This window comes from Rhinichthys klamathensis, unplaced genomic scaffold (assembly GCF_029890125.1).
Source record: "Rhinichthys klamathensis goyatoka isolate OS25496 unplaced genomic scaffold, OSU_Roscu_1.1 h1tg000001l_1, whole genome shotgun sequence".
In the NCBI taxonomy this organism is placed as follows: domain Eukaryota; kingdom Metazoa; phylum Chordata; class Actinopteri; order Cypriniformes; family Leuciscidae; genus Rhinichthys; species Rhinichthys klamathensis.
The window spans coordinates 2,133,054-2,160,259 of record NW_026606555.1 but is presented as its reverse complement, the minus strand read 5'-3'; the positions used below and the strand labels follow the sequence as shown (position 1 = coordinate 2,160,259).

Below are 27,206 nucleotides of genomic sequence, written 5' to 3'. Positions count from 1 at the left end.
CTTTGGAACACAGGCCTCCTTCTCCACTTGGAACAAAACATCACCATTATATCCACACACCACAGATGCTCGATGGTGATTTGAAAGGAGTTTTGAACAGGACCTCTTTGGAACACAGGCCTCCTCCACCCCTTGGAACAAAACAAGGGATGGAGGACATCACCATTATATCCTCACACCACAGATGCTCGAGGGTGATTTGAAAGGAGTTTTGAACAGGACCTCTTTGGAACACAGTCTCCTCTACCATTTGGAACAAAACATGATCATTCCATCCACACACCACAGATGCTCGATGGTGATTTAAAAGGAATTTTGAACAGGACCTCTTTGGAACACAGGCCTCCTCCACACTTGGAACAAAACATGATCATTCCATCCACACACCACAGATGCTCGATGGGGATTTAAAAGGAGTTTTGAACAGGACCTCAATGGAACACAGTCCTCCTCTACCACTTGGAACAAAACATGATCATTCCATCCACACACCACAGATTCTCAATGGTGATTTGAAAGGAGTTTTGAACAGGACCTCAATGGAACACAGGCCTCCTCCTCCACTTGGAACAAAACATCACCATTATATCCTCACACCACAGATGCTCGATGGTGATTTGAAAGGAGTTTTAAACAGGACCTCTTTGGAACACAGGCCTCCTCCTCCACTTGCAACAAAACATCACCATTATATCCACACACCACAGATGCTCGATGGTGATTTGAAAGGAGTTTTGAACAGGACCTCAATGGAACACAGTCCTCCTATACCACTTGGAACAAAACATGATCATTCCATCCACACACCACAGATGCTCGATGGTGATTTGAAAGGAGTTTTGAACAGGACCTCAATGGAACACAGGCCTCCTCCACCCCTTGGAACAAAAGATCCATCGTCCCTGGGTGGGCTCGAACCACCATCCTTTCGGTTAACAGCCGAACGCGCTAACCAATTGCGCCACAGAGACCGGCGGCAAGTCAGCCACTGGGTCAGGTTATAAAAAAGCACAATTGGACGTTTCCGGCAAAGACAAACTAGTTTTCCACTAGCGTAATGTGTACAGCGCACTGAAAACCAAGAGCACCTGTTGGGAAGAGAGATAGCTAATAGATACGCCCAACGTGGGGCTCGAACCCACGACCCTGAGATTAAGAGTCTCATGCTCTACCGACTGAGCTAGCCGGGCGGGTGCAAGGCTTTGCTTCGGGCTGGTTGCAGATTTTAACGGAGCCTCATATTTTGCGAATCGATTGGCCTCATGTCTGAGAGCCTGATAGGTTACAAGTTACTGGTGGCCTTCTTTTATGACCAAAACCCCCATTCGATCACAGTCGAAAGTTGGAAATGGGTATTTGAAAGGTGGTGATTTGAAAGGAGTTTTGAACAGGACCTCACTGGAACACAGTAGGGCATCGAGGAGGCCTCGATGGTGATTTAAAAGGAATTTTGAACAGGACCTCTTTGGAACACAGGCCTCCTCCACACTTGGAACAAAACATGATCATTCCATCCACACACCACAGATGCTCGATGGGGATTTGAAAGGAGTTTTAAACAGGACCTCTTTGGAACACAGGCCTCCTCCTCCACTTGGAACAAAACATCACCATTATATCCGCACACCACAGATGCTCGATGGGGATTTAAAAGGAGTTTTGAACAGGACCTCAATGGAACACAGTCCTCCCCTACCACTTGGAACAAAACATGATCATTCCATCCACACACCACAGATGCTCGATGGTGATTTGAAAGGAGTTTTGAACAGGACCTCAATGGAACACAGGCCTCCTCCTCCACTTGGAACAAAACATCACCATTATATCCTCACACCACAGATGCTCGATGGTGATTTGAAAGGAGTTTGAACAGGACCTCTTTGGAACACAGGCCTCCTCCTCCACTTGGAACAAAACATCACCATTATATCCACACACCACAGATGCTCGATGGTGATTTGAAAGGAGTTTTGAACAGGACCTCTTTGGAACACAGGCCTCCTCCTCCACTTGGAACAAAACATTACCATTATATCCTCACACCACAGATGCTCGATGGTGATTTGAAAGAAGTTTTGAACAGGACCTCTTTGGAACACAGGCCTCCTCCACCCCTTGGAACAAAAGATCCATCGTCCCTGGGTGGGCTCGAACCACCATCCTTTCGGTTAACAGCCGAACGCGCTAACCAATTGCGCCAGAGAGACCGGCGGCAAGTCAGCCACTGGGTCAGGTTATAAAAAAGCACAATTGGACGTTTCCGGCAAAGACAAACTAGTTTTCCACTAGCGTAATGTGTACAGCGCGCTGAAAACCGAGATAGCTAATAGATACGCCCAACGTGGGGCTCGAACCCACGACCCTGAGATTAAGAGTCTCATGCTCTACCGACTGAGCTAGCCGGGCGGGTGCAAGGCTTTGCTTCGGGCTGGTTGCAGATTTTAACGGAGCCTCATATTTTGCGAATCGATTGGCCTCATGTCTGAGAGCCTGACAGGTTACAAGTTACTGGTGGCCTTCTTTTATGACCAAAACCCCCATTCGATCACAGTCGAAAGTTGGAAATGGGTATTTGAAAGGTGGTGATTTGAAAGGAGTTTTGAACAGGACCTCACTGGAACACAGTAGGGCATCGAGGAGGCCTCGATGGTGATTTAAAAGGAATTTTGAACAGGACCTCTTTGGAACACAGGCCTCCTCCACACTTGGAACAAAACATGATCATTCCATCCACACACCACAGATGCTCGATGGGGATTTGAAAGGAGTTTTGAACAGGACCTCTTTGGAACACAGGCCTCCTCCTCCACTTGGAACAAAACATCACCATTATATCCGCACACCACAGATGCTCGATGGGGATTTAAAAGGAGTTTTGAACAGGACCTCAATGGAACACAGTCCTCCTCTACCACTTGGAACAAAACATGATCATTCCATCCACACACCACAGATGCTCGATGGTGATTTGAAAGGAGTTTTGAACAGGACCTCAATGGAACACAGGCCTCCTCCTCCACTTGGAACAAAACATCACCATTATATCCTCACACCACAGATGCTCGATGGTGATTTGAAAGGAGTTTTGAACAGGACCTCTTTGGAACACAGGCCTCCTCCTCCACTTGGAACAAAACATCACCATTATATCCACACACCACAGATGCTCGATGGTGATTTGAAAGGAGTTTTGAACAGGACCTCTTTGGAACACAGGCCTCCTCCTCCACTTGGAACAAAACATTACCATTATATCCTCACACCACAGATGCTCGATGGTGATTTGAAAGGAGTTTTGAACAGGACCTCTTTGGAACACAGGCCTCCTCCTCCACTTGGAACAAAACATCACCATTATATCCACACACCACAGATGCTCGATGGTGATTTGAAAGGAGTTTTGAACAGGACCTCTTTGGAACACAGGCCTCCTCCACCCCTTGGAACAAAACATCCATCGTCCCTGGGTGGGCTCGAACCACCATCCTTTCGGTTAACAGCCGAACGCGCTAACCAATTGCGCCACAGAGACCGGCGGCAAGTCAGCCACTGGGTCACGTTATAAAAAAGCACAATTGGACGTTTCCGGCAAAGACAAACTAGTTTTCCACTAGCGTAATGTGTACAGCGCGCTGAAAACCGAGACCACCTGTTGGGAAGAGAGATAGCTAATAGATACGCCCAACTTGGGGCTCGAACCCACGACCCTGAGATTAAGAGTCTCATGCTCTACCGACTAAGCTAGCCGGGCGGGTGCAGGGCTTTGCTTCGGGCTGGTCGCAGATTTTAATGGAGCCTCATATTTTGCGAATCGATTGGCCTCATGTCTGAGAGCTTGATAGGTTACAAGTTACTGGTGGCCTCCTTTTATGACCAAAACCCCCATTCGATCACAGTCAAAAGTTGGAAATGGGTATTTGAAAGGTGGTGATTTGAAAGGAGTTTTGAACAGGACCTCACTGGAACACACTAGGGCATCGAGGAGGCCTCGATGGTGATTTAAAAGGAATTTTGAACAGGACCTCTTTGGAACACAGGCCTCCTCCACACTTGGAACAAAACATGATCATTCCATCCACACACCACAGATGCTCGATGGGGATTGAAAAGGAGTTTTGAACAGGACCTCAATGGAACACAGTCCTCCTCTACCACTTGGAACAAAACATGATCATTCCATCCACACACCACAGATTCTCAATGGTGATTTGAAAGGAGTTTTGAACAGGACCTCTTTGGAACACAGGCCTCCTCCTCCACTTGGAACAAAACATCACCATTATATCCTCACACCACAGATGCTCGATGGTGATTTGAAAGGAGTTTTGAACAGGACCTCTTTGGAACACAGGCCTCCTCCTCCACTTGGAACAAAACATCACCATTATATCCACACACCACAGATGCTCGATGGTGATTTGAAAGGAGTTTTGAACAGGACCTCTTTGGAACACAGGCCTCCTCCACCCCTTGGAACAAAACAAGGGATGGAGGACGTCACCATTATATCCTCACACCACAGATGCTCGATGGTGATTTGAAAGGAGTTTTGAACAGGACCTCTTTGGAACACAGTCTCCTCTACCATTTGGAACAAAACATGATCATTCCATCCACACACCACAGATGCTCGATGGTGATTTAAAAGGAATTTTGAACAGGACCTCTTTGGAACACAGGCCTCCTCCACACTTGGAACAAAACATGATCATTCCATCCACACACCACAGATGCTCGATGGGGATTTAAAAGGAGTTTTGAACAGGACCTCAATGGAACACAGTCCTCCTCTACCACTTGGAACAAAACGTGATCATTCCATCCACACGCCACAGATGCTCAATGGTGATTTGAAAGGAGATTTGAACAGGACCTCAATGGAACACAGGCCTCCTCCTCCACTTGGAACAAAACATCACCATTATATCCTCACACCACAGATGCTCGATGGTGATTTGAAAGGAGTTTTGAACAGGACCTATTTGGAACACAGGCCTCCTCCTCCACTTGGAACAAAACATCACCATTAAATCCACACACCACAGATGCTCGATGGTGATTTGAAAGGAGTTTTGAACAGGACCTCTTTGGAACACAGGCCTCCTCCACCCCTTGGAACAAAACATCCATCGTCCCTGGGTGGGCTCGAACCACCATCCTTTCGGTTAACAGCCTAACTCGCTAACCAATTGCGCCACAGAGACCGGTGGCAAGTTAGCCACTGGGTCAGGTTATAAAAAAGCACAATTGGACGTTTCCGGCAAAGACAAAGTAGTTTTCCACTAGCGTAATGTGTACAGCGCGCTGAAAACCAAGACCACCTGTTGGGAAGAGAGATAGCTAATAGACACGCCCAACGTGGGGCTCGAACCCACGACCCTGAGATTAAGAGTCTCATGCTCTACCGACTGAGCTAGCCGGGCGGGTTCAGGGCTTTGCTTCGGGCTGGTCGCAGATTTTAACGGAGCCTCATATTTTGCGAATCGATTGGCCTCATGTCTGAGAGCCTGATAGGTTACAAGTTACTGGTGGCCTCCTTTTATGACCAAAACCCCCATTCGATCACAGTCAAAAGTTGGAAATGGGTATTTGAAAGGTGGTGATTTGAAAGGAGTTTTGAACAGGACCTCACTGGAACACAGTAGGGCATCGAGGAGGCCTCGATGGTGATTTAAAAGGAATTTTGAACAGGACCTCTTTGGAACACAGGCCTCCTCCACACTTGGAACAAAACATCACCATTATATCCACACACCACAGATGCTCGATGGTGATTTGAAAGGAGTTTTGAACAGGACCTCTTTGGAACACAGGCCTCCTCCTCCACTTGGAACAAAACATCACCATTATATCCACACACCACAGATGCTCGATGGTGATTTGAAAGGAGTTTTGAACAGGACCTCTTTGGAACACAGGCCTCCTCCTCCACTTGGAACAAAACATTACCATTATATCCACTTGGAACAAAACATCACCATTATATCCTCACACCACAGATGCTCGATGGTGATTTGAAAGGAGTTTTGAACAGGACCTCTTTGGAACACAGGCCTCCTCCTCCACTTGGAACAAAACATCACCATTATATCCACACACCACAGATGCTCGATGGTGATTTGAAAGGAGTTTTGAACAGGACCTCTTTGGAACACAGGCCTCCTCCTCCACTTGGAACAAAACATTACCATTATATCCACTTGGAACAAAACATCACCATTATATCCTCACACCACAGATGCTCGATGGTGATTTGAAAGGAGTTTTGAACAGGACCTCTTTGGAACACAGGCCTCCTCCTCCACTTGGAACAAAACATCACCATTATATCAACAAACCACAGATGCTCGATGGTGATTTGAAAGGAGTTTTGAACAGGACCTCTTTGGAACACAGGCCTCCTCCACCCCTTGGAACAAAACATCCATCGTCCTTGGGTGGGCTCGAACCACCATCCTTTCGGTTAACAGCCGAACGCGCTAACCAATTGCGCCACAGAGACCGGCTTCAAGTCAGCCACTGGGTCACGTTATAAAAAAGCACAATTGGACGTTTCCGGCAAAGACAAACAAGTTTTCCACTAGCGTAATGTGTACAGCGCGCTGAAAACCGAGAGCACCTGTTGGGAAGAGAGATAGCTAACAGATACGCCCAACGTGGGGCTCGAACCCACGACCCTGAGATTAAGAGTCTCATGCTCTACCGACTGAGCTAGCCGGGCGGGTGCAAGGCTTTGCTTCGGGCTGGTTGCAGATTTTAACGGAGCCTCATATTTTGCGAATCGATTGGCCTCATGTCTGAGAGCCTGAGAGGTTACAAGTTACTGGTGGCCTTCTTTTATGACCAAAACCCCCATTCGATCACAGTCGAAAGTTGGAAATGGGTATTTGAAAGGTGGTGATTTGAAAGGAGTTTTGAACAGGACCTCACTGGAACACAGTAGGGCATCGAGGAGGCCTCGATGGTGATTTAAAAGGAATTTTGAACAGGACCTCTTTGGAACACAGGCCTCCTCCACACTTGGAACAAAACATGATCATTCCATCCACACACCACAGATGCTCGATGGGGATTTAAAAGGAGTTTTGAACAGGACCTCAATGGAACACAGTCCTCCTCTACCACTTGGAACAAAACATCACCATTATATCCTCACACCACAGATGCTCGATGGTGATTTGAAAGGAGTTTTGAACAGGACCTCTTTGGAACACAGGCCTCCTCCTCCACTTGGAACAAAACATCACCATTATATCCACACACCACAGATGCTCGATGGTGATTTGAAAGGAGTTTTGAACAGGACCTCTTTGGAACACAGGCCTCCTCCTCCACTTGGAACAAAACATCACCATTATATCCTCACACCACAGATGCTCGATGGTGATTTGAAAGGAGTTTTGAACAGGACCTCTTTGGAACACAGGCCTCCTTCTCCACTTGGAACAAAACATCACCATTATATCCACACACCACAGATGCTCGATGGTGATTTGAAAGGAGTTTTGAACAGGACCTCTTTGGAACACAGGCCTCCTCCACCCCTTGGAACAAAACAAGGGATGGAGGACATCACCATTATATCCTCACACCACAGATGCTCGAGGGTGATTTGAAAGGAGTTTTGAACAGGACCTCTTTGGAACACAGTCTCCTCTACCATTTGGAACAAAACATGATCATTCCATCCACACACCACAGATGCTCGATGGTGATTTAAAAGGAATTTTGAACAGGACCTCTTTGGAACACAGGCCTCCTCCACACTTGGAACAAAACATGATCATTCCATCCACACACCACAGATGCTCGATGGGGATTTAAAAGGAGTTTTGAACAGGACCTCAATGGAACACAGTCCTCCTCTACCACTTGGAACAAAACATGATCATTCCATCCACACACCACAGATTCTCAATGGTGATTTGAAAGGAGTTTTGAACAGGACCTCAATGGAACACAGGCCTCCTCCTCCACTTGGAACAAAACATCACCATTATATCCTCACACCACAGATGCTCGATGGTGATTTGAAAGGAGTTTTAAACAGGACCTCTTTGGAACACAGGCCTCCTCCTCCACTTGCAACAAAACATCACCATTATATCCACACACCACAGATGCTCGATGGTGATTTGAAAGGAGTTTTGAACAGGACCTCAATGGAACACAGTCCTCCTATACCACTTGGAACAAAACATGATCATTCCATCCACACACCACAGATGCTCGATGGTGATTTGAAAGGAGTTTTGAACAGGACCTCAATGGAACACAGGCCTCCTCCACCCCTTGGAACAAAAGATCCATCGTCCCTGGGTGGGCTCGAACCACCATCCTTTCGGTTAACAGCCGAACGCGCTAACCAATTGCGCCACAGAGACCGGCGGCAAGTCAGCCACTGGGTCAGGTTATAAAAAAGCACAATTGGACGTTTCCGGCAAAGACAAACTAGTTTTCCACTAGCGTAATGTGTACAGCGCACTGAAAACCAAGAGCACCTGTTGGGAAGAGAGATAGCTAATAGATACGCCCAACGTGGGGCTCGAACCCACGACCCTGAGATTAAGAGTCTCATGCTCTACCGACTGAGCTAGCCGGGCGGGTGCAAGGCTTTGCTTCGGGCTGGTTGCAGATTTTAACGGAGCCTCATATTTTGCGAATCGATTGGCCTCATGTCTGAGAGCCTGATAGGTTACAAGTTACTGGTGGCCTTCTTTTATGACCAAAACCCCCATTCGATCACAGTCGAAAGTTGGAAATGGGTATTTGAAAGGTGGTGATTTGAAAGGAGTTTTGAACAGGACCTCACTGGAACACAGTAGGGCATCGAGGAGGCCTCGATGGTGATTTAAAAGGAATTTTGAACAGGACCTCTTTGGAACACAGGCCTCCTCCACACTTGGAACAAAACATGATCATTCCATCCACACACCACAGATGCTCGATGGGGATTTGAAAGGAGTTTTAAACAGGACCTCTTTGGAACACAGGCCTCCTCCTCCACTTGGAACAAAACATCACCATTATATCCGCACACCACAGATGCTCGATGGGGATTTAAAAGGAGTTTTGAACAGGACCTCAATGGAACACAGTCCTCCCCTACCACTTGGAACAAAACATGATCATTCCATCCACACACCACAGATGCTCGATGGTGATTTGAAAGGAGTTTTGAACAGGACCTCAATGGAACACAGGCCTCCTCCTCCACTTGGAACAAAACATCACCATTATATCCTCACACCACAGATGCTCGATGGTGATTTGAAAGGAGTTTGAACAGGACCTCTTTGGAACACAGGCCTCCTCCTCCACTTGGAACAAAACATCACCATTATATCCACACACCACAGATGCTCGATGGTGATTTGAAAGGAGTTTTGAACAGGACCTCTTTGGAACACAGGCCTCCTCCTCCACTTGGAACAAAACATTACCATTATATCCTCACACCACAGATGCTCGATGGTGATTTGAAAGAAGTTTTGAACAGGACCTCTTTGGAACACAGGCCTCCTCCACCCCTTGGAACAAAAGATCCATCGTCCCTGGGTGGGCTCGAACCACCATCCTTTCGGTTAACAGCCGAACGCGCTAACCAATTGCGCCAGAGAGACCGGCGGCAAGTCAGCCACTGGGTCAGGTTATAAAAAAGCACAATTGGACGTTTCCGGCAAAGACAAACTAGTTTTCCACTAGCGTAATGTGTACAGCGCGCTGAAAACCGAGATAGCTAATAGATACGCCCAACGTGGGGCTCGAACCCACGACCCTGAGATTAAGAGTCTCATGCTCTACCGACTGAGCTAGCCGGGCGGGTGCAAGGCTTTGCTTCGGGCTGGTTGCAGATTTTAACGGAGCCTCATATTTTGCGAATCGATTGGCCTCATGTCTGAGAGCCTGACAGGTTACAAGTTACTGGTGGCCTTCTTTTATGACCAAAACCCCCATTCGATCACAGTCGAAAGTTGGAAATGGGTATTTGAAAGGTGGTGATTTGAAAGGAGTTTTGAACAGGACCTCACTGGAACACAGTAGGGCATCGAGGAGGCCTCGATGGTGATTTAAAAGGAATTTTGAACAGGACCTCTTTGGAACACAGGCCTCCTCCACACTTGGAACAAAACATGATCATTCCATCCACACACCACAGATGCTCGATGGGGATTTAAAAGGAGTTTTGAACAGGACCTCAATGGAACACAGTCCTCCTCCTCCACTTGGAACAAAACATCACCATTATATCCTCACACCACAGATGCTCGATGGTGATTTGAAAGGAGTTTTGAACAGGACCTCTTTGGAACACAGGCCTCCTTCTCCACTTGGAACAAAACATCACCATTATATCCACACACCACAGATGCTCGATGGTGATTTGAAAGGAGTTTTGAACAGGACCTCTTTGGAACACAGGCCTCCTCCACCCCTTGGAACAAAACAAGGGATGGAGGACATCACCATTATATCCTCACACCACAGATGCTCGAGGGTGATTTGAAAGGAGTTTTGAACAGGACCTCTTTGGAACACAGTCTCCTCTACCATTTGGAACAAAACATGATCATTCCATCCACACACCACAGATGCTCGATGGTGATTTAAAAGGAATTTTGAACAGGACCTCTTTGGAACACAGGCCTCCTCCACACTTGGAACAAAACATGATCATTCCATCCACACACCACAGATGCTCGATGGGGATTTAAAAGGAGTTTTGAACAGGACCTCAATGGAACACAGTCCTCCTATACCACTTGGAACAAAACATGATCATTCCATCCACACACCACAGATGCTCGATGGTGATTTGAAAGGAGTTTTGAACAGGACCTCAATGGAACACAGGCATCCTCCTCCACTTGGAACAAAACATCACCATTATATCCTCACACCACAGATGCTCGATGGTGATTTGAAAGGAGTTTTGAACAGGACCTCTTGGAACACAGGCCTCCTCCTCCACTTGGAACAAAACATCACCATTATATCCACACACCACAGATGCTCGATGGTGATTTTTAAAGGAGTTTTGAACAGGACCTCTTTGGAACACAGGCCTCCTCCTCCACTTGGAACAAAACATTACCATTATATCCTCACACCACAGATGCTCGATGGTGATTTGAAAGGAGTTTTGAACAGGACCTCTTTGGAACACAGGCCTCCTCCACCCCTTGGAACAAAAGATCCATCGTCCCTGGGTGGGCTCGAACCACCATCCTTTCGGTTAACAGCTGAACGCGCTAACCAATTGCGCCACAGAGACCGGCGGCAAGTCAGCCACTGGGTCAGGTTGTAAAAAAGCACAATTGGACGTTTCCGGCAAAGACAAACTAGTTTTCCACTAGCGTAATGTGTACAGCGCGCTGAAAACCGAGAGCACCTGTTGGGAAGAGAGATAGCTAATAGATACGCCCAACGTGGGGCTCGAACCCACGACCCTGAGATTAAGAGTCTCATGCTCTACCGACTGAGCTAGCCGGGCGGGTGCAAGGCTTTGCTTCGGGCTGGTTGCAGATTTTAACGGAGCCTCATATTTTGCGAATCGATTGGCCTCATGTCTGAGAGCCTGATAGGTTACAAGTTACTGGTGGCCTTCTTTTATGACCAAAACCCCCATTCGATCACAGTCGAAAGTTGGAAATGGGTATTTGAAAGGTGGTGATTTGAAAGGAGTTTTGAACAGGACCTCACTGGAACACAGTAGGGCATCGAGGAGGCCTCGATGGTGATTTAAAAGGAATTTTGAACAGGACCTCTTTGGAACACAGGCCTCCTCCACACTTGGAACAAAACATGATCATTCCATCCACACACCACAGATGCTCGATGGGGATTTGAAAGGAGTTTTAAACAGGACCTCTTTGGAACACAGGCCTCCTCCTCCACTTGGAACAAAACATCACCATTATATCCGCACACCACAGATGCTCGATGGGGATTTAAAAAGAGTTTTGAACAGGACCTCAATGGAACACAGTCCTCCTCTACCACTTGGAACAAAACATGATCATTCCATCCACACACCACAGATGCTCGATGGTGATTTGAAAGGAGTTTTGAACAGGACCTCAATGGTACACAGGCCTCCTCCTCCACTTGGAACAAAACATCACCATTATATCCTCACACCACAGATGCTCGATGGTGATTTGAAAGGAGTTTGAGCAGGACCTCTTTGGAACACAGGCCTCCTCCTCCACTTGGAACAAAACATCACCATTATATCCACACACCACAGATGCTCGATGGTGATTTGAAAGGAGTTTTGAACAGGACCTCTTTGGAACACAGGCCTCCTCCTCCACTTGGAACAAAACATTACCATTATATCCTCACACCACAGATGCTCGATGGTGATTTGAAAGGAGTTTTGAACAGGACCTCTTTGGAACACAGGCCTCCTCCTCCACTTGGAACAAAACATCACCATTATATCCACACACCACAGATGCTCGATGGTGATTTGAAAGGAGTTTTGAACAGGACCTCTTTGGAACACAGGCCTCCTCCACCCCTTGGAACAAAACATCCATCGTCCCTGGGTGGGCTCGAACCACCATCCTTTCGGTTAACAGCCGAACGCGCTAACCAATTGCGCCACAGAGACCGGCGGCAAGTCAGCCACTGGGTCACGTTATAAAAAAGCACAATTGGACGTTTCCGGCAAAGACAAACAAGTTTTCCACTAGCGTAATGTGTACAGCGCGCTGAAAACCGAGACCACCTGTTGGGAAGAGAGATAGCTAATAGATACGCCCAACGTGGGGCTCGAACCCACGACCCTGAGATTAAGAGTCTCATGCTCTACCGACTGAGCTAGCCGGGCGGGTGCAGGGCTTTGCTTCGGGCTGGTCGCAGATTTTAATGGAGCCTCATATTTTGCGAATCGATTGGCCTCATGTCTGAGAGCTTGATAGGTTACAAGTTACTGGTGGCCTCCTTTTATGACCAAAACCCCCATTCGATCACAGTCAAAAGTTGGAAATGGGTATTTGAAAGGTGGTGATTTGAAAGGAGTTTTGAACAGGACCTCACTGGAACACAGTAGGGCATCGAGGAGGCCTCGATGGTGATTCAAAAGGAATTTTGAACAGGACCTCTTTGGAACACAGGCCTCCTCCACACTTGGAACAAAACATGATCATTCCATCCACACACCACAGATGCTCGATGGGGATTTAAAAGGAGTTTTGAACAGGACCTCAATGGAACACAGTCCTCCTCTACCACTTGGAACAAAACATGATCATTCCATCCACACACCACAGATTCTCAATGGTGATTTGAAAGGAGTTTTGAACAGGACCTCAATGGAACACAGGCCTCCTCCTCCACTTGGAACAAAACATCACCATTATATCCTCACACCACAGATGCTCGATGGTGATTTGAAAGGAGTTTTGAACAGGACCTCTTTGGAACACAGGCCTCCTCCTCCACTTGGAACAAAACATCACCATTATATCCACACACCACAGATGCTCGATGGTGATTTGAAAGGAGTTTTGAACAGGACCTCTTTGGAACACAGGCCTCCTCCTCCACTTGGAACAAAACATCACCATTATATCCTCACACCACAGATGCTCGATGGTGATTTGAAAGGAGTTTTGAACAGGACCTCTTTGGAACACAGGCCTCCTCCTCCACTTGCAACAAAACATCACCATTATACCCACACACCACAGATGCTCGATGGTGATTTGAAAGGAGTTTTGAACAGGACCTCAATGGAACACAGTCCTCCTATACCACTTGGAACAAAACATGATCATTCCATCCACACACCACAGATGCTCGATGGTGATTTGAAAGGAGTTTTGAACAGGACCTCTTTGGAACACAGGCCTCCTCCACCCCTTGGAACAAAAGATCCATCGTCCCTGGGTGGGCTCGAACCACCATCCTTTCGGTTAACAGCCGAACGCGCTAACCAATTGCGCCACAGAGACCGGCGGCAAGTCAGCCACTGGGTCAGGTTATAAAAAAGCACAATTGGACGTTTCCGGCAAAGACAAACTAGTTTTCCACTAGCGTAATGTGTACAGCGCGCTGAAAACCGAGAGCACCTGTTGGGAAGAGAGATAGCTAATAGATACGCCCAACGTGGGGCTCGAACCCACGACCCTGAGATTAAGAGTCTCATGCTCTACCGACTGAGCTAGCCGGGCGCAAGGCTTTGCTTCGGGCTGGTTGCAGATTTTAACGGAGCCTCATATTTTGCGAATCGATTGGCCTCATGTCTGAGAGCCTGATAGGTTACAAGTTACTGGTGGCCTTCTTTTATGACCAAAACCCCCATTCGATCACAGTCGAAAGTTGGAAATGGGTATTTGAAAGGTGGTGATTTGAAAGGAGTTTTGAACAGGACCTCACTGGAACACAGTAGGGCATCGAGGAGGCCTCGATGGTGATTTAAAAGGAATTTTGAACAGGACCTCTTTGGAACACAGGCCTCCTCCACACTTGGAACAAAACATGATCATTCCATCCACACACCACAGATGCTCGATGGGGATTTGAAAGGAGTTTTAAACAGGACCTCTTTGGAACACAGGCCTCCTCCTCCACTTGGAACAAAACATCACCATTATATCCGCACACCACAGATGCTCGATGGGGATTTAAAAGGAGTTTTGAACAGGACCTCAATGGAACACAGTCCTCCTCTACCACTTGGAACAAAACATGATCATTCCATCCACACACCACAGATGCTCGATGGTGATTTGAAAGGAGTTTTGAACAGGACCTCAATGGAACACAGGCCTCCTCCTCCACTTGGAACAAAACATCACCATTATATCCTCACACCACAGATGCTCGATGGTGATTTGAAAGGAGTTTGAACAGGACCTCTTTGGAACACAGGCCTCCTCCTCCACTTGGAACAAAACATCACCATTATATCCACACACCACAGATGCTCGATGGTGATTTGAAAGGAGTTTTGAACAGGACCTCTTTGGAACACAGGCCTCCTCCTCCACTTGGAACAAAACATTACCATTATATCCTCACACCACAGATGCTCGATGGTGATTTGAAAGGAGTTTTGAACAGGACCTCTTTGGAACACAGGCCTCCTCCTCCACTTGGAACAAAACATCACCATTATATCCACACACCACAGATGCTCGATGGTGATTTGAAAGGAGTTTTGAACAGGACCTCTTTGGAACACAGGCCTCGTCCACCCCTTGGAACAAAACATCCATCGTCCCTGGGTGGGCTCGAACCACCATCCTTTCGGTTAACAGCCGAACGCGCTAACCAATTGCGCCACAGAGACCGGCGGCAAGTCAGCCACTGGGTCACGTTATAAAAAAGCACAATTGGACGTTTCCGGCAAAGACAAACAAGTTTTCCACTAGCGTAATGTGTACAGCGCGCTGAAAACCGAGACCACCTGTTGGGAAGAGAGATAGCTAATAGATACGCCCAACGTGGGGCTCGAACCCACGACCCTGAGATTAAGAGTCTCATGCTCTACCGACTGAGCTAGCCGGGCGGGTGCAGGGCTTTGCTTCGGGCTGGTCGCAGATTTTAATGGAGCCTCATATTTTGCGAATCGATTGGCCTCATGTCTGAGAGCTTGATAGGTTACAAGTTACTGGTGGCCTCCTTTTATGACCAAAACCCCCATTCGATCACAGTCAAAAGTTGGAAATGGGTATTTGAAAGGTGGTGATTTGAAAGGAGTTTTGAACAGGACCTCACTGGAACACAGTAGGGCATCGAGGAGGCCTCGATGGTGATTTAAAAGGAATTTTGAACAGGACCTCTTTGGAACACAGGCCTCCTCCACACTTGGAACAAAACATGATCATTCCATCCACACACCACAGATGCTCGATGGGGATTTAAAAGGAGTTTTGAACAGGACCTCAATGGAACACAGTCCTCCTCTACCACTTGGAACAAAACATGATCATTCCATCCACACACCACAGATTCTCAATGGTGATTTGAAAGGAGTTTTGAACAGGACCTCAATGGAACACAGGCCTCCTCCTCCACTTGGAACAAAACATCACCATTATATCCTCACACCACAGATGCTCGATGGTGATTTGAAAGGAGTTTTAAACAGGACCTCTTTGGAACACAGGCCTCCTCCTCCACTTGCAACAAAACATCACCATTATATCCACACACCACAGATGCTCGATGGTGATTTGAAAGGAGTTTTGAACAGGACCTCAATGGAACACAGTCCTCCTATACCACTTGGAACAAAACATGATCATTCCATCCACACACCACAGATGCTCGATGGTGATTTGAAAGGAGTTTTGAACAGGACCTCAATGGAACACAGGCCTCCTCCACCCCTTGGAACAAAAGATCCATCGTCCCTGGGTGGGCTCGAACCACCATCCTTTCGGTTAACAGCCGAACGCGCTAACCAATTGCGCCACAGAGACCGGCGGCAAGTCAGCCACTGGGTCAGGTTATAAAAAAGCACAATTGGACGTTTCCGGCAAAGACAAACTAGTTTTCCACTAGCGTAATGTGTACAGCGCACTGAAAACCAAGAGCACCTGTTGGGAAGAGAGATAGCTAATAGATACGCCCAACGTGGGGCTCGAACCCACGACCCTGAGATTAAGAGTCTCATGCTCTACCGACTGAGCTAGCCGGGCGGGTGCAAGGCTTTGCTTCGGGCTGGTTGCAGATTTTAACGGAGCCTCATATTTTGCGAATCGATTGGCCTCATGTCTGAGAGCCTGATAGGTTACAAGTTACTGGTGGCCTTCTTTTATGACCAAAACCCCCATTCGATCACAGTCGAAAGTTGGAAATGGGTATTTGAAAGGTGGTGATTTGAAAGGAGTTTTGAACAGGACCTCACTGGAACACAGTAGGGCATCGAGGAGGCCTCGATGGTGATTTAAAAGGAATTTTGAACAGGACCTCTTTGGAACACAGGCCTCCTCCACACTTGGAACAAAACATGATCATTCCATCCACACACCACAGATGCTCGATGGGGATTTGAAAGGAGTTTTAAACAGGACCTCTTTGGAACACAGGCCTCCTCCTCCACTTGGAACAAAACATCACCATTATATCCGCACACCACAGATGCTCGATGGGGATTTAAAAGGAGTTTTGAACAGGACCTCAATGGAACACAGTCCTCCCCTACCACTTGGAACAAAACATGATCATTCCATCCACACACCACAGATGCTCGATGGTGATTTGAAAGGAGTTTTGAACAGGACCTCAATGGAACACAGGCCTCCTCCTCCACTTGGAACAAAACATCACCATTATATCCTCACACCACAGATGCTCGATGGTGATTTGAAAGGAGTTTGAACAGGACCTCTTTGGAACACAGGCCTCCTCCTCCACTTGGAACAAAACATCACCATTATATCCACACACCACAGATGCTCGATGGTGATTTGAAAGGAGTTTTGAACAGGACCTCTTTGGAACACAGGCCTCCTCCTCCACTTGGAACAAAACATTACCATTATATCCTCACACCACAGATGCTCGATGGTGATTTGAAAGGAGTTTTGAACAGGACCTCTTTGGAACACAGGCCTCCTCCTCCACTTGGAACAAAACATCACCATTATATCCACACACCACAGATGCTCGATGGTGATTTGAAAGGAGTTTTGAACAGGACCTCTTTGGAACACAGGCCTCCTCCTCCACTTGGAACAAAACATCACCATTATATCCTCACACCACAGATGCTCGATGGTGATTTGAAAGGAGTTTTGAACAGGACCTCTTTGGAACACAGGCCTCCTTCTCCACTTGGAACAAAACATCACCATTATATCCACACACCACAGATGCTCGATGGTGATTTGAAAGGAGTTTTGAACAGGACCTCTTTGGAACACAGGCCTCCTCCACCCCTTGGAACAAAACAAGGGATGGAGGACATCACCATTATATCCTCACACCACAGATGCTCGAGGGTGATTTGAAAGGAGTTTTGAACAGGACCTCTTTGGAACACAGTCTCCTCTACCATTTGGAACAAAACATGATCATTCCATCCACACACCACAGATGCTCGATGGTGATTTAAAAGGAATTTTGAACAGGACCTCTTTGGAACACAGGCCTCCTCCACACTTGGAACAAAACATGATCATTCCATCCACACACCACAGATGCTCGATGGGGATTTAAAAGGAGTTTTGAACAGGACCTCAATGGAACACAGTCCTCCTCCTCCACTTGGAACAAAACATCACCATTATATCCTCACACCACAGATGCTCGATGGTGATTTGAAAGGAGTTTTGAACAGGACCTCTTTGGAACACAGGCCTCCTTCTCCACTTGGAACAAAACATCACCATTATATCCACACACCACAGATGCTCGATGGTGATTTGAAAGGAGTTTTGAACAGGACCTCTTTGGAACACAGGCCTCCTCCACCCCTTGGAACAAAACAAGGGATGGAGGACATCACCATTATATCCTCACACCACAGATGCTCGAGGGTGATTTGAAAGGAGTTTTGAACAGGACCTCTTTGGAACACAGTCTCCTCTACCATTTGGAACAAAACATGATCATTCCATCCACACACCACAGATGCTCGATGGTGATTTAAAAGGAATTTTGAACAGGACCTCTTTGGAACACAGGCCTCCTCCACACTTGGAACAAAACATGATCATTCCATCCACACACCACAGATGCTCGATGGGGATTTAAAAGGAGTTTTGAACAGGACCTCAATGGAACACAGTCCTCCTATACCACTTGGAACAAAACATGATCATTCCATCCACACACCACAGATGCTCGATGGTGATTTGAAAGGAGTTTTGAACAGGACCTCAATGGAACACAGGCATCCTCCTCCACTTGGAACAAAACATCACCATTATATCCTCACACCACAGATGCTCGATGGTGATTTGAAAGGAGTTTTGAACAGGACCTCTTGGAACACAGGCCTCCTCCTCCACTTGGAACAAAACATCACCATTATATCCACACACCACAGATGCTCGATGGTGATTTTTAAAGGAGTTTTGAACAGGACCTCTTTGGAACACAGGCCTCCTCCTCCACTTGGAACAAAACATTACCATTATATCCTCACACCACAGATGCTCGATGGTGATTTGAAAGGAGTTTTGAACAGGACCTCTTTGGAACACAGGCCTCCTCCACCCCTTGGAACAAAAGATCCATCGTCCCTGGGTGGGCTCGAACCACCATCCTTTCGGTTAACAGCTGAACGCGCTAACCAATTGCGCCACAGAGACCGGCGGCAAGTCAGCCACTGGGTCAGGTTGTAAAAAAGCACAATTGGACGTTTCCGGCAAAGACAAACTAGTTTTCCACTAGCGTAATGTGTACAGCGCGCTGAAAACCGAGAGCACCTGTTGGGAAGAGAGATAGCTAATAGATACGCCCAACGTGGGGCTCGAACCCACGACCCTGAGATTAAGAGTCTCATGCTCTACCGACTGAGCTAGCCGGGCGGGTGCAAGGCTTTGCTTCGGGCTGGTTGCAGATTTTAACGGAGCCTCATATTTTGCGAATCGATTGGCCTCATGTCTGAGAGCCTGATAGGTTACAAGTTACTGGTGGCCTTCTTTTATGACCAAAACCCCCATTCGATCACAGTCGAAAGTTGGAAATGGGTATTTGAAAGGTGGTGATTTGAAAGGAGTTTTGAACAGGACCTCACTGGAACACAGTAGGGCATCGAGGAGGCCTCGATGGTGATTTAAAAGGAATTTTGAACAGGACCTCTTTGGAACACAGGCCTCCTCCACACTTGGAACAAAACATGATCATTCCATCCACACACCACAGATGCTCGATGGGGATTTGAAAGGAGTTTTAAACAGGACCTCTTTGGAACACAGGCCTCCTCCTCCACTTGGAACAAAACATCACCATTATATCCGCACACCACAGATGCTCGATGGGGATTTAAAAAGAGTTTTGAACAGGACCTCAATGGAACACAGTCCTCCTCTACCACTTGGAACAAAACATGATCATTCCATCCACACACCACAGATGCTCGATGGTGATTTGAAAGGAGTTTTGAACAGGACCTCAATGGTACACAGGCCTCCTCCTCCACTTGGAACAAAACATCACCATTATATCCTCACACCACAGATGCTCGATGGTGATTTGAAAGGAGTTTGAGCAGGACCTCTTTGGAACACAGGCCTCCTCCTCCACTTGGAACAAAACATCACCATTATATCCACACACCACAGATGCTCGATGGTGATTTGAAAGGAGTTTTGAACAGGACCTCTTTGGAACACAGGCCTCCTCCTCCACTTGGAACAAAACATTACCATTATATCCTCACACCACAGATGCTCGATGGTGATTTGAAAGGAGTTTTGAACAGGACCTCTTTGGAACACAGGCCTCCTCCTCCACTTGGAACAAAACATCACCATTATATCCACACACCACAGATGCTCGATGGTGATTTGAAAGGAGTTTTGAACAGGACCTCTTTGGAACACAGGCCTCCTCCACCCCTTGGAACAAAACATCCATCGTCCCTGGGTGGGCTCGAACCACCATCCTTTCGGTTAACAGCCGAACGCGCTAACCAATTGCGCCACAGAGACCGGCGGCAAGTCAGCCACTGGGTCACGTTATAAAAAAGCACAATTGGACGTTTCCGGCAAAGACAAACAAGTTTTCCACTAGCGTAATGTGTACAGCGCGCTGAAAACCGAGACCACCTGTTGGGAAGAGAGATAGCTAATAGATACGCCCAACGTGGGGCTCGAACCCACGACCCTGAGATTAAGAGTCTCATGCTCTACCGACTGAGCTAGCCGGGCGGGTGCAGGGCTTTGCTTCGGGCTGGTCGCAGATTTTAATGGAGCCTCATATTTTGCGAATCGATTGGCCTCATGTCTGAGAGCTTGATAGGTTACAAGTTACTGGTGGCCTCCTTTTATGACCAAAACCCCCATTCGATCACAGTCAAAAGTTGGAAATGGGTATTTGAAAGGTGGTGATTTGAAAGGAGTTTTGAACAGGACCTCACTGGAACACAGTAGGGCATCGAGGAGGCCTCGATGGTGATTTAAAAGGAATTTTGAACAGGACCTCTTTGGAACACAGGCCTCCTCCACACTTGGAACAAAACATGATCATTCCATCCACACACCACAGATGCTCGATGGGGATTTAAAAGGAGTTTTGAACAGGACCTCAATGGAACACAGTCCTCCTCTACCACTTGGAACAAAACATGATCATTCCATCCACACACCACAGATTCTCAATGGTGATTTGAAAGGAGTTTTGAACAGGACCTCAATGGAACACAGGCCTCCTCCTCCACTTGGAACAAAACATCACCATTATATCCTCACACCACAGATGCTCGATGGTGATTTGAAAGGAGTTTTGAACAGGACCTCTTTGGAACACAGGCCTCCTCCTCCACTTGGAACAAAACATCACCATTATATCCACACACCACAGATGCTCGATGGTGATTTGAAAGGAGTTTTGAACAGGACCTCTTTGGAACACAGGCCTCCTCCTCCACTTGGAACAAAACATCACCATTATATCCTCACACCACAGATGCTCGATGGTGATTTGAAAGGAGTTTTGAACAGGACCTCTTTGGAACACAGGCCTCCTCCTCCACTTGCAACAAAACATCACCATTATACCCACACACCACAGATGCTCGATGGTGATTTGAAAGGAGTTTTGAACAGGACCTCAATGGAACACAGTCCTCCTATACCACTTGGAACAAAACATGATCATTCCATCCACACACCACAGATGCTCGATGGTGATTTGAAAGGAGTTTTGAACAGGACCTCTTTGGAACACAGGCCTCCTCCACCCCTTGGAACAAAAGATCCATCGTCCCTGGGTGGGCTCGAACCACCATCCTTTCGGTTAACAGCCGAACGCGCTAACCAATTGCGCCACAGAGACCGGCGGCAAGTCAGCCACTGGGTCAGGTTATAAAAAAGCACAATTGGACGTTTCCGGCAAAGACAAACTAGTTTTCCACTAGCGTAATGTGTACAGCGCGCTGAAAACCGAGAGCACCTGTTGGGAAGAGAGATAGCTAATAGATACGCCCAACGTGGGGCTCGAACCCACGACCCTGAGATTAAGAGTCTCATGCTCTACCGACTGAGCTAGCCGGGCGCAAGGCTTTGCTTCGGGCTGGTTGCAGATTTTAACGGAGCCTCATATTTTGCGAATCGATTGGCCTCATGTCTGAGAGCCTGATAGGTTACAAGTTACTGGTGGCCTTCTTTTATGACCAAAACCCCCATTCGATCACAGTCGAAAGTTGGAAATGGGTATTTGAAAGGTGGTGATTTGAAAGGAGTTTTGAACAGGACCTCACTGGAACACAGTAGGGCATCGAGGAGGCCTCGATGGTGATTTAAAAGGAATTTTGAACAGGACCTCTTTGGAACACAGGCCTCCTCCACACTTGGAACAAAACATGATCATTCCATCCACACACCACAGATGCTCGATGGGGATTTGAAAGGAGTTTTAAACAGGACCTCTTTGGAACACAGGCCTCCTCCTCCACTTGGAACAAAACATCACCATTATATCCGCACACCACAGATGCTCGATGGGGATTTAAAAGGAGTTTTGAACAGGACCTCAATGGAACACAGTCCTCCTCTACCACTTGGAACAAAACATGATCATTCCATCCACACACCACAGATGCTCGATGGTGATTTGAAAGGAGTTTTGAACAGGACCTCAATGGAACACAGGCCTCCTCCTCCACTTGGAACAAAACATCACCATTATATCCTCACACCACAGATGCTCGATGGTGATTTGAAAGGAGTTTGAACAGGACCTCTTTGGAACACAGGCCTCCTCCTCCACTTGGAACAAAACATCACCATTATATCCACACACCACAGATGCTCGATGGTGATTTGAAAGGAGTTTTGAACAGGACCTCTTTGGAACACAGGCCTCCTCCTCCACTTGGAACAAAACATTACCATTATATCCTCACACCACAGATGCTCGATGGTGATTTGAAAGGAGTTTTGAACAGGACCTCTTTGGAACACAGGCCTCCTCCTCCACTTGGAACAAAACATCACCATTATATCCACACACCACAGATGCTCGATGGTGATTTGAAAGGAGTTTTGAACAGGACCTCTTTGGAACACAGGCCTCGTCCACCCCTTGGAACAAAACATCCATCGTCCCTGGGTGGGCTCGAACCACCATCCTTTCGGTTAACAGCCGAACGCGCTAACCAATTGCGCCACAGAGACCGGCGGCAAGTCAGCCACTGGGTCACGTTATAAAAAAGCACAATTGGACGTTTCCGGCAAAGACAAACAAGTTTTCCACTAGCGTAATGTGTACAGCGCGCTGAAAACCGAGACCACCTGTTGGGAAGAGAGATAGCTAATAGATACGCCCAACGTGGGGCTCGAACCCACGACCCTGAGATTAAGAGTCTCATGCTCTACCGACTGAGCTAGCCGGGCGGGTGCAGGGCTTTGCTTCGGGCTGGTCGCAGATTTTAATGGAGCCTCATATTTTGCGAATCGATTGGCCTCATGTCTGAGAGCTTGATAGGTTACAAGTTACTGGTGGCCTCCTTTTATGACCAAAACCCCCATTCGATCACAGTCAAAAGTTGGAAATGGGTATTTGAAAGGTGGTGATTTGAAAGGAGTTTTGAACAGGACCTCACTGGAACACAGTAGGGCATCGAGGAGGCCTCGATGGTGATTTAAAAGGAATTTTGAACAGGACCTCTTTGGAACACAGGCCTCCTCCACACTTGGAACAAAACATGATCATTCCATCCACACACCACAGATGCTCGATGGGGATTTAAAAGGAGTTTTGAACAGGACCTCAATGGAACACAGTCCTCCTCTACCACTTGGAACAAAACATGATCATTCCATCCACACACCACAGATTCTCAATGGTGATTTGAAAGGAGTTTTGAACAGGACCTCAATGGAACACAGGCCTCCTCCTCCACTTGGAACAAAACATCACCATTATATCCTCACACCACAGATGCTCGATGGTGATTTGAAAGGAGTTTTAAACAGGACCTCTTTGGAACACAGGCCTCCTCCTCCACTTGCAACAAAACATCACCATTATATCCACACACCACAGATGCTCGATGGTGATTTGAAAGGAGTTTTGAACAGGACCTCAATGGAACACAGTCCTCCTATACCACTTGGAACAAAACATGATCATTCCATCCACACACCACAGATGCTCGATGGTGATTTGAAAGGAGTTTTGAACAGGACCTCAATGGAACACAGGCCTCCTCCACCCCTTGGAACAAAAGATCCATCGTCCCTGGGTGGGCTCGAACCACCATCCTTTCGGTTAACAGCCGAACGCGCTAACCAATTGCGCCACAGAGACCGGCGGCAAGTCAGCCACTGGGTCAGGTTATAAAAAAGCACAATTGGACGTTTCCGGCAAAGACAAACTAGTTTTCCACTAGCGTAATGTGTACAGCGCACTGAAAACCAAGAGCACCTGTTGGGAAGAGAGATAGCTAATAGATACGCCCAACGTGGGGCTCGAACCCACGACCCTGAGATTAAGAGTCTCATGCTCTACCGACTGAGCTAGCCGGGCGGGTGCAAGGCTTTGCTTCGGGCTGGTTGCAGATTTTAACGGAGCCTCATATTTTGCGAATCGATTGGCCTCATGTCTGAGAGCCTGATAGGTTACAAGTTACTGGTGGCCTTCTTTTATGACCAAAACCCCCATTCGATCACAGTCGAAAGTTGGAAATGGGTATTTGAAAGGTGGTGATTTGAAAGGAGTTTTGAACAGGACCTCACTGGAACACAGTAGGGCATCGAGGAGGCCTCGATGGTGATTTAAAAGGAATTTTGAACAGGACCTCTTTGGAACACAGGCCTCCTCCACACTTGGAACAAAACATGATCATTCCATCCACACACCACAGATGCTCGATGGGGATTTGAAAGGAGTTTTAAACAGGACCTCTTTGGAACACAGGCCTCCTCCTCCACTTGGAACAAAACATCACCATTATATCCGCACACCACAGATGCTCGATGGGGATTTAAAAGGAGTTTTGAACAGGACCTCAATGGAACACAGTCCTCCCCTACCACTTGGAACAAAACATGATCATTCCATCCACACACCACAGATGCTCGATGGTGATTTGAAAGGAGTTTTGAACAGGACCTCAATGGAACACAGGCCTCCTCCTCCACTTGGAACAAAACATCACCATTATATCCTCACACCACAGATGCTCGATGGTGATTTGAAAGGAGTTTGAACAGGACCTCTTTGGAACACAGGCCTCCTCCTCCACTTGGAACAAAACATCACCATTATATCCACACACCACAGATGCTCGATGGTGATTTGAAAGGAGTTTTGAACAGGACCTCTTTGGAACACAGGCCTCCTCCTCCACTTGGAACAAAACATTACCATTATATCCTCACACCACAGATGCTCGATGGTGATTTGAAAGGAGTTTTGAACAGGACCTCTTTGGAACACAGGCCTCCTCCTCCACTTGGAACAAAACATCACCATTATATCCACACACCACAGATGCTCGATGGTGATTTGAAAGGAGTTTTGAACAGGACCTCTTTGGAACACAGGCCTCCTCCACCCCTTGGAACAAAACATCCATCGTCCCTGGGTGGGCTCGAACCACCATCCTTTCGGTTAACAGCCGAACGCGCTAACCAATTGCGCCACAGAGACCGGCGGCAAGTCAGCCACTGGGTCACGTTATAAAAAAGCACAATTGGACGTTTCCGGCAAAGACAAACAAGTTTTTCCACTAGCGTAATGTGTACAGCGCGCTGAAAACCGAGACCACCTGTTGGGAAGAGAGATAGCTAGTAGATACGCCCAACGTGGGGCTCGAACCCACGACCCTGAGATTAAGAGTCTCATGCTCTACCGACTGAGCTAGCCGGGCGGGTGCAGGGCTTTGCTTCGGGCTGGTCGCAGATTTTAATGGAGCCTCATATTTTGCGAATCGATTGGCCTCATATCTGAGAGCTTGATAGGTTACAAGTTACTGGTGGCCTCCTTTTATGACCAAAACCCCCATTCGATCACAGTCAAAAGTTGGAAATGGGTATTTGAAAGGTGGTGATTTGAAAGGAGTTTTGAACAGGACCTCACTGGAACACAGTAGGGCATCGAGGAGGCCTCGATGGTGATTTAAAAGGAATTTTGAACAGGACCTCTTTGGAACACAGGCCTCCTCCACACTTGGAACAAAACATGATCATTCCATCCACACACCACAGATGCTCGATGGGGATTTAAAAGGAGTTTTGAACAGGACCTCAATGGAACACAGTCCTCCTCTACCACTTGGAACAAAACATGATCATTCCATCCACACACCACAGATTCTCAATGGTGATTTGAAAGGAGTTTTGAACAGGACCTCAATGGAACACAGGCCTCCTCCTCCACTTGGAACAAAACATCACCATTATATCCTCACACCACAGATGCTCGATGGTGATTTGAAAGGAGTTTTGAACAGGACCTCTTTGGAACACAGGCCTCCTCCTCCACTTGGAACAAAACATCACCATTATATCCACACACCACAGATGCTCGATGGTGATTTGAAAGGAGTTTTGAACAGGACCTGTTTGGAACACAGGCCTCCTCCTCCACTTGGAACAAAACATCACCATTATATCCTCACACCACAGATGCTCGATGGTGATTTGAAAGGAGTTTTGAACAGGACCTCTTTGGAACACAGGCCTCCTCCTCCACTTGGAACAAAACATCACCATTATATCCACACACCACAGATGCTCGATGGTGATTTGAAAGGAGTTTTGAACAGGACCTCTTTGGAACACAGGCCTCCTCCTCCACTTGGAACAAAACATCACCATTATATCCACACACCACAGATGCTCGATGGTGATTTGAAAGGAGTTTTGAACAGGACCTCTTTGGAACACAGGCCTCCTCCACCCCTTGGAACAAAAGATCCATCGTCCCTGGGTGGGCTCGAACCACCATCCTTTCGGTTAACAGCCGAACGCGCTAACCAATTGCGCCACAGAGACCGGCGGCAAGTCAGCCACTGGGTCAGGTTATAAAAAAGCACAATTGGACGTTTCCGGCAAAGACAAACTAGT

General features: G+C 47.3%; 30 non-coding genes across 30 annotated transcripts; all 30 read right to left on the bottom strand.

Moving 5' to 3' along the window:
• Window positions 1–897: 897 nt before the first annotated feature.
• Window positions 898–971, bottom strand: trnan-guu (transfer RNA asparagine (anticodon GUU)). Its single transcript has one exon. It is a non-coding gene; the product is annotated as a tRNA-Asn (tRNA).
• Window positions 972–1,117: 146 nt separating this feature from the next.
• Window positions 1,118–1,190, bottom strand: trnak-cuu (transfer RNA lysine (anticodon CUU)). Its single transcript has one exon. It is a non-coding gene; the product is annotated as a tRNA-Lys (tRNA).
• Window positions 1,191–2,336: 1,146 nt separating this feature from the next.
• trnak-cuu (transfer RNA lysine (anticodon CUU)) lies at window positions 2,337–2,409 on the bottom strand. The gene has a single exon. It is a non-coding gene; the product is annotated as a tRNA-Lys (tRNA).
• A 1,052-nt stretch (window positions 2,410–3,461) lies between these two features.
• trnan-guu (transfer RNA asparagine (anticodon GUU)) lies at window positions 3,462–3,535 on the bottom strand. Its single transcript has one exon. It is a non-coding gene; the product is annotated as a tRNA-Asn (tRNA).
• A 1,818-nt stretch (window positions 3,536–5,353) lies between these two features.
• Window positions 5,354–5,426, bottom strand: trnak-cuu (transfer RNA lysine (anticodon CUU)). Its single transcript has one exon. It is a non-coding gene; the product is annotated as a tRNA-Lys (tRNA).
• A 1,225-nt stretch (window positions 5,427–6,651) lies between these two features.
• Window positions 6,652–6,724, bottom strand: trnak-cuu (transfer RNA lysine (anticodon CUU)). Its single transcript has one exon. It is a non-coding gene; the product is annotated as a tRNA-Lys (tRNA).
• A 1,589-nt stretch (window positions 6,725–8,313) lies between these two features.
• Window positions 8,314–8,387, bottom strand: trnan-guu (transfer RNA asparagine (anticodon GUU)). Its single transcript has one exon. It is a non-coding gene; the product is annotated as a tRNA-Asn (tRNA).
• Window positions 8,388–8,533: 146 nt separating this feature from the next.
• Window positions 8,534–8,606, bottom strand: trnak-cuu (transfer RNA lysine (anticodon CUU)). Its single transcript has one exon. It is a non-coding gene; the product is annotated as a tRNA-Lys (tRNA).
• Window positions 8,607–9,752: 1,146 nt separating this feature from the next.
• trnak-cuu (transfer RNA lysine (anticodon CUU)) lies at window positions 9,753–9,825 on the bottom strand. Its single transcript has one exon. It is a non-coding gene; the product is annotated as a tRNA-Lys (tRNA).
• A 1,599-nt stretch (window positions 9,826–11,424) lies between these two features.
• Window positions 11,425–11,497, bottom strand: trnak-cuu (transfer RNA lysine (anticodon CUU)). The gene has a single exon. It is a non-coding gene; the product is annotated as a tRNA-Lys (tRNA).
• Window positions 11,498–12,548: 1,051 nt separating this feature from the next.
• Window positions 12,549–12,622, bottom strand: trnan-guu (transfer RNA asparagine (anticodon GUU)). The gene has a single exon. It is a non-coding gene; the product is annotated as a tRNA-Asn (tRNA).
• Window positions 12,623–12,768: 146 nt separating this feature from the next.
• Window positions 12,769–12,841, bottom strand: trnak-cuu (transfer RNA lysine (anticodon CUU)). The gene has a single exon. It is a non-coding gene; the product is annotated as a tRNA-Lys (tRNA).
• Window positions 12,842–13,893: 1,052 nt separating this feature from the next.
• Window positions 13,894–13,967, bottom strand: trnan-guu (transfer RNA asparagine (anticodon GUU)). Its single transcript has one exon. It is a non-coding gene; the product is annotated as a tRNA-Asn (tRNA).
• A 146-nt stretch (window positions 13,968–14,113) lies between these two features.
• Window positions 14,114–14,186, bottom strand: trnak-cuu (transfer RNA lysine (anticodon CUU)). Its single transcript has one exon. It is a non-coding gene; the product is annotated as a tRNA-Lys (tRNA).
• Window positions 14,187–15,233: 1,047 nt separating this feature from the next.
• trnan-guu (transfer RNA asparagine (anticodon GUU)) lies at window positions 15,234–15,307 on the bottom strand. Its single transcript has one exon. It is a non-coding gene; the product is annotated as a tRNA-Asn (tRNA).
• Window positions 15,308–15,453: 146 nt separating this feature from the next.
• trnak-cuu (transfer RNA lysine (anticodon CUU)) lies at window positions 15,454–15,526 on the bottom strand. Its single transcript has one exon. It is a non-coding gene; the product is annotated as a tRNA-Lys (tRNA).
• An 842-nt stretch (window positions 15,527–16,368) lies between these two features.
• Window positions 16,369–16,442, bottom strand: trnan-guu (transfer RNA asparagine (anticodon GUU)). Its single transcript has one exon. It is a non-coding gene; the product is annotated as a tRNA-Asn (tRNA).
• Window positions 16,443–16,588: 146 nt separating this feature from the next.
• On the bottom strand, window positions 16,589–16,661 carry trnak-cuu (transfer RNA lysine (anticodon CUU)). The gene has a single exon. It is a non-coding gene; the product is annotated as a tRNA-Lys (tRNA).
• A 2,765-nt stretch (window positions 16,662–19,426) lies between these two features.
• trnak-cuu (transfer RNA lysine (anticodon CUU)) lies at window positions 19,427–19,499 on the bottom strand. The gene has a single exon. It is a non-coding gene; the product is annotated as a tRNA-Lys (tRNA).
• A 1,051-nt stretch (window positions 19,500–20,550) lies between these two features.
• Window positions 20,551–20,624, bottom strand: trnan-guu (transfer RNA asparagine (anticodon GUU)). The gene has a single exon. It is a non-coding gene; the product is annotated as a tRNA-Asn (tRNA).
• A 146-nt stretch (window positions 20,625–20,770) lies between these two features.
• On the bottom strand, window positions 20,771–20,843 carry trnak-cuu (transfer RNA lysine (anticodon CUU)). Its single transcript has one exon. It is a non-coding gene; the product is annotated as a tRNA-Lys (tRNA).
• A 1,052-nt stretch (window positions 20,844–21,895) lies between these two features.
• trnan-guu (transfer RNA asparagine (anticodon GUU)) lies at window positions 21,896–21,969 on the bottom strand. Its single transcript has one exon. It is a non-coding gene; the product is annotated as a tRNA-Asn (tRNA).
• A 146-nt stretch (window positions 21,970–22,115) lies between these two features.
• trnak-cuu (transfer RNA lysine (anticodon CUU)) lies at window positions 22,116–22,188 on the bottom strand. Its single transcript has one exon. It is a non-coding gene; the product is annotated as a tRNA-Lys (tRNA).
• A 1,047-nt stretch (window positions 22,189–23,235) lies between these two features.
• trnan-guu (transfer RNA asparagine (anticodon GUU)) lies at window positions 23,236–23,309 on the bottom strand. Its single transcript has one exon. It is a non-coding gene; the product is annotated as a tRNA-Asn (tRNA).
• A 146-nt stretch (window positions 23,310–23,455) lies between these two features.
• Window positions 23,456–23,528, bottom strand: trnak-cuu (transfer RNA lysine (anticodon CUU)). Its single transcript has one exon. It is a non-coding gene; the product is annotated as a tRNA-Lys (tRNA).
• Window positions 23,529–24,370: 842 nt separating this feature from the next.
• trnan-guu (transfer RNA asparagine (anticodon GUU)) lies at window positions 24,371–24,444 on the bottom strand. Its single transcript has one exon. It is a non-coding gene; the product is annotated as a tRNA-Asn (tRNA).
• Window positions 24,445–24,590: 146 nt separating this feature from the next.
• On the bottom strand, window positions 24,591–24,663 carry trnak-cuu (transfer RNA lysine (anticodon CUU)). Its single transcript has one exon. It is a non-coding gene; the product is annotated as a tRNA-Lys (tRNA).
• A 1,051-nt stretch (window positions 24,664–25,714) lies between these two features.
• On the bottom strand, window positions 25,715–25,788 carry trnan-guu (transfer RNA asparagine (anticodon GUU)). Its single transcript has one exon. It is a non-coding gene; the product is annotated as a tRNA-Asn (tRNA).
• Window positions 25,789–25,935: 147 nt separating this feature from the next.
• On the bottom strand, window positions 25,936–26,008 carry trnak-cuu (transfer RNA lysine (anticodon CUU)). The gene has a single exon. It is a non-coding gene; the product is annotated as a tRNA-Lys (tRNA).
• Window positions 26,009–27,060: 1,052 nt separating this feature from the next.
• On the bottom strand, window positions 27,061–27,134 carry trnan-guu (transfer RNA asparagine (anticodon GUU)). Its single transcript has one exon. It is a non-coding gene; the product is annotated as a tRNA-Asn (tRNA).
• Between the last annotated feature and the right edge of the window lie 72 nt (window positions 27,135–27,206).